Here is a 6000-nt window from a genome sequence, read left to right as displayed (position 1 = left end):
CAAGTTGAAAATAATGTGTTGCATTATAATATTTATGAAGTTCAACTTGCTTAGATTATCAGAAAGAAGATCAAGAAGTGATTTGATTATGGTGTGTAAGTACCTACATGAGGAAGAATAACTGGTACTAAAGGCTCTTCAATGTGAGACAGAAAAGAACCAGAATAATAAGAATGAAGTGGTAGCTCTTAAAGATACTCAAATTTGAATAAAAAAATTTGATATTCATTTTTACCAGTGAAGATAACGAAATATTGGAACAAACTACCAAGAAAAATTGCAAGTTCTTACACTTCTGAAGTCTTTATAAATCAAAAGTAAATGTCTTTCTGAAAGCAATGCTTTAGCAAACACAAACTTTTGAGTTCACTTTAGTGTAAGTATGAAATTTGATCACTTATGTTATGTATGAAGTCAAGCCACTGATACAATTGACCTTCTGGCCTTAAAGTCTGTGTCTCCATCAATAATTTAACAATACAACTTTGCTTATTTTGTACATTTTCTGGCATTTTTTGTCATAACAATTTCCTCTCTTCCCACATATTGCATTGCTTTCTGAAAACATGTTGTATCAGTAAGAACACAGGTAATATATGCCTTTCTATAGATTCTTTCTTCTTTCATAAAGCATATTTTGAAAAAAAGTAGTCTCCAAATCAATTTAATTTTTGTAAAAACTAAAGAATTTTAAAATTTTAATTTTAAATCTGAGAAATGTTAATAAAAGTCATAACTTCAAAAGTACACATTTATTGAGCTATATTTTAAAGCTCAGTATTTCAACAGAACAGTGCAGTTCAAGCAAAACACTTAATGCTTATAAATATATGGCTGCTCTGAAAGCAGGTCATCCAGGGTATACTATATGTGCAGTTATTTTGTTCGGCAGACTTATTTCCTTGACTGAACTCTGCATAAAGACATGAAGACTGGTTTCAGCTATACCAGAGAGTGAAATTAATATTATCAGTCAAAGAAGAGCTTTTTCTGCAGCAGTACTGAAGCAGGAAGGGTAGAAAATTCTGTAGTAAAGGGTTCACAAGTAGATTTTGTTTGCCATCAGCTGGTCTCAAAAAGTATGCTATATATTGTCAGAGAAGGCAATCAGTGTCCTTCAGTATATCCATAATGTTTGTTTTGTTTTAAGGACAGGGCATGAATTCTTTCTTTTTAAGAGAACAGGCCAGACAGCTCTTGACTACAGAATTCAAAAAGGATGAAGTGATTACCATCTAAAAATAGCAAACTTAGAATGGTTTGTTTGTGTTACTTCCCATTCTTGTTACAGCTGCTTTCAGGAGAATGGAGTCATGTTGTGGCATTTTATGTTCTTCTTGCAGACTCTGTCACAAGAACAAAACATAAAAGTTTGAATAGCTACCATTGCCCGTGGAAGACAGTTGAATGTTGTTCTTCTTTAACCTTTTATATGCTCAGTAGTGTGACTGATGAGGCATTCCAGTAGGCATTCCTCTTCCTTCCTCGAAGTTGTTAGACCTGTACAGGGGAGCTGAAGAATGCCAGATAATCAAATGGCAAAGCACAGTAAAGGGCAAAGGTAGTGAAATTTATTGTAGACTTTTGCTGCAAGGATGGGACTTTTCACATTTCCAGACTACTGAGTCAAAGGTTGCAGAGCTAAAAGCATATCAGGAGATGAGGATATTAGATCGATTATGATAACAGCGAAAATTGCCATAGCCTCAGGCATCTCTTTAGATTGTCTACCTTTAGTAAAATAAGCTCAGTGATGCTTCTTTCATGCCATATTTCAGGGCAGAACCTGTCCAGCAAAGCTATCCAAATATTGTTTCTACAGGAATTTTTTTTTTTCTAATACTGCCAGCTTCATGAATGTCTTGTTTTCTGTTTTCTGTGCTCCCAAATATACATGCTTTTGTAACATTTTTGAAGATATTTTCCTTCAAAGATATGTCAGCTTTGAATCCAAAGTGATTTCTATCTGAACAAACTTAATTTCCCTGTCTTTGAATTTCCAGATCTTGCTCTGCATCCATGACACTGGTCCAGATTTAACAGTTTTGAGCTGTATTTCTCCATGACTTATCTACTTTGATAAAATTTTGCCTGTTGAATGCAGTTCGAGGTGATTGGGTAGCTTGACCACCATCTTGTTTTGATTTTTTTTTTGACCTTATAATCCATGGCATTATATAATTAATAGCATAATCCCAGAGTATAGACCAAATAAAAAGCTGTGCATGAATGGTGACATCAGTTACTTATTGCATATTGCATTAGAAATTACAGGGAATTGCATCATTGCTGAATATCACAGTAGAAGTCATGAGGAATTATGAGGAGAATGGCAACCAGGACACTGCTACTTTCAAATATCTTTTCACCCATGAGAAGTGCACAATTCAGGCACTTGGGAAACCCAGCTAGGATGGATATCTTAGTCCATTGTCAAACAGGGTGTACTAGAGATGATAAAATATGTCCATACATGAAATCTGATTTGCAACTGACTTAAGTACAGAAATAATTACTTACTTCACCTCTTCTAGCTTTAAAGAAAAGGAACTATCTGGAGAATATGTCAGACTGGAGTAACTTCCAGATTTGCATTTTTTCCATCCTGATGGAGAGTGGTAACTGAGGAATGCCTTGTTTGATAAATTCTCAGGGAGAAAAACACTATGTCTCCTTTGGAAAGTTTCTCGTAGAGGGAACTAGAAGCACTCTTTAAAGCAAATAAGATGACATTTCTTAACAATTCAGCTACTTATCACTAAGCTCTGATGCTGTAAATACTTCTGGCTGCTCATTAGTGCAACCTTGCAAGTAAACTTGAGTTCAGATTCTATGATGAAAAAATTATACACGTGCATAAGCATATCAAGCATAAAAAGGGTCATTCCAGGACTATGTGAAAGATCAAATATTCAGTGTTTCTGTTCTTTAGAACTGTATTTGTTCTTCAATGGAGAGTTATCAATTTCTTTCTGCCATATTAATCTCTACAAATGATAAAGTTTGATATATTTTTAAATACTACAAATATACAAAATCTCTTAAACAGAACAGTAGCACAGATTCTGAAGATACTGCATGCTGGACAAGAAGACCATAAAATGATTGGGAAACAGTCTGAAATATATTGCCATACCATGTACCAAATCAAAACACCCATCTGATAAGTAAAGAAACTGAATGAATTGTACTTGGAAGACTTTTTTTCTGTAGTAAAGAGTTTATTTATTTTTCCTTTCTGTGTAATTTAATGAAAATATATCATGAATGACCTTTCTTCCCCCCACCCGCCACCCCAAAATGCTTTCTCTGAAATATAATATCAAAACACTTGGTTTACACTATAGCATTTTTAATGTTGACTTTCTGCTCTAGGGAGGTATTTGTTATGTAATACAATCTTAATGCACTAATTCTTTTCATATTAGCATGACAACATAGTAGCATTGGTGACATCCAACAGACTTGCCTTGGTGGTATGGGGGTGAGACAAAGCAATAACAAACTTAAAATTCAGTTGTGAATTTACTATTTTAACAATTGTTCATTTAATTTTGCAATTACTTTGAAATAACTAAGCATTATTTTTCCATCAGTTGACCTACATGTCAAGCTAGATATTTGGAATAACCTTCTCTTTTCTTCATGTAGGTAGGTTTTGGCAAAACAGCTAAATTTTGCAATTGTGGGAAGATGGTGTTGTGGGGAGGAAAGAATAAAAGGAATTGCAGGGGAGAGAAGTACTCAAATACTCCTGTTTATGAATGTTATCTTTTGTGATTCTGAACATCTCTCCTCAATACTATTAAGTCCAAATCCTGGAAGCCAAACTTCCACTGCTTCTATATTATTTTTTTAAAATAGATTTTATTTACATTTGAGTTTGTGGTTTTTTCTTCAAATACACTCATTGGCCTCAGCCTTACAAATCTTAAAAAGTGACCTAGAGCCTGGGAGGATTACAATGGCTGACACATTAGAACTGTCTTAGGGTCTGACCCTTGACATAGGGTTTGAAGTCCACAAGGCTGAATATTATCATCAGTCTCAACAAGTGCCAGGAGCTTGTGTTAGATCTTACTCTTTGTCATATAAAGATATAGCAGTAGGTAAATATTGAAAACAAAACAATAAGAACACGAATCTTACCAAACCATAATACCAGACTGAATGCATTATTTTGTCATGGCAAAAGAATGAGAGGGAGAATGACCCTCACAGACAGTGCTGAGCTCAGTACCCTGGAATTCATCTCCTGGATATTGCTTAAGCACTGTAGTATTGAAATACACATGGATGAAAGTGATTTCACTGGATTTTTCACTGGAACGATCATTTGGTTGATCAGTACATTAGGTGGTACAACAGAAACAAGCTAACAAACCTTACTGGGCTTGAGCTCATTCTAAGAAATATATTTGGCTCCTGAAAAATGTTCTGGTATCTTCTGCTTTCAGCAATTAAACATGTACTGATAAACAATTTGCAATGTCAGATTTTACGCAATATCTGTTACTTTTTGCAAACTGTCCGGATCAGTTATGCACACTATGTCATGCTAGTACTCATGAACATACCCTCTATTGTCTTAGCAGGAGCATAAGCATTGAAAAATACTTATCTGGTGCTACTTATTTTGAAAAAGAAAAATATAGGAAATTCCGTGGACAAACTTCTTTTCTTTCTCTGGCCAAAGAAAGAGAAATTTAAGCTCTGGATCTTAAATGTCACTAGCATTTTTCTTTTTGCCCCTCCCATTCCTTCCTTCCTTCCTTCCTTCCTTCCTTCCTTCCTTCCTTCCTTCCTTCCTTCCTTCCTTCCTTCCTCCCTTCCTCCCTTCCTCCCTTCCTCCCTTCCTCCCTTCCTCCCTTCCTCCCTTCCTTCCTCCCTCCCTCCCTCCCTCCCTCCCTCCCTTCCTCCCTCCCTTCCTCTTGCTCTTTTTTCTTGATTTTTAAGAGTTCAAAGCAGCTACTATGTTTCATACTAAACATATCAAAACCACCAAAAAAAGTCTCTTTCATAGAAATTACCAACTTCTGCTGAGAAGCCTATAAAGTTATTTAAACAAATAAGCTGTTCCCAGTTCTTTAGAGAAAACGTTAAAGTGACTTTTGATAGTTGGAGTCTTTTGAAGGATTTGAAATATCAGTCTTTTCTTACCCAACCGGAAGAGAATATACTTTTATTAGGACTGTCAGAGCCCTAGTCCATTATGTGACCTCTTAGTGTGACCCAATGACCTTCATGTACAAGCTTACTAAACTTGAAAAGTCTTTGTGTTTGAGTTTCAGGGAGTTCTAGTAAATGTGTTGAAGTCTGAAGGTCAAAGTCTGAATGCCTTCCCAACAACTGAGAGAATGACACCATCATGTTTGGTCCATCTTATTTTGGGACTGAGAAGGTAACTGCAACAGAAAACTAAGATGTAACATGGTATTGAGAGAAGATAGAGCAGAAAATTCACAAACATTTTGAAAGAAGGAAGGAGTAGCTGGAAGAAGAGATTTAGAACAGCAAAATAAGATGATTTGGAAGAAAAGTTAATATGTTCCCTCTTATGGAATACAAAATTTAAAACGATTCAATCAGGAATCAATGAAATGCATATTTGTCATGTTGAATTATTTCATTTCAGTAACGTCAAAGAATTAGATAATGAAGTGAGAACGCTTAAATTATTTAGTTCAGACATTTCCCATTAACACTTTTCCCTTCCAGCACTTTGATTTCAATGAAAATACATTTTCATAGAATATGTACTGTTCCTCTCATTTTGCTTTGTTCTTGTGGTGGGCTGACCCTGGCTGGGTGCTAGATGCCCACAAACCACCCCATCACTCTCCTCCTCAGCTGGAGAGAGGAGAGAAAATATTACTAAAGACTCAGGAATAGATCATTCAATTACCGTCATGGGCAAAACAAATTCAACTTGGTGAAATTTTTTTAATTTATTACCAATCAAGTCAGAGCAGGATAATGAGAAATAAAACCAAATCTTAA

This window comes from Streptopelia decaocto (genome assembly GCF_964273445.1).
Source record: "Streptopelia decaocto genome assembly, chromosome: 2".
NCBI lineage: Eukaryota > Metazoa > Chordata > Aves > Columbiformes > Columbidae > Streptopelia > Streptopelia decaocto.
This window is presented reverse-complemented; position numbering follows the sequence as displayed.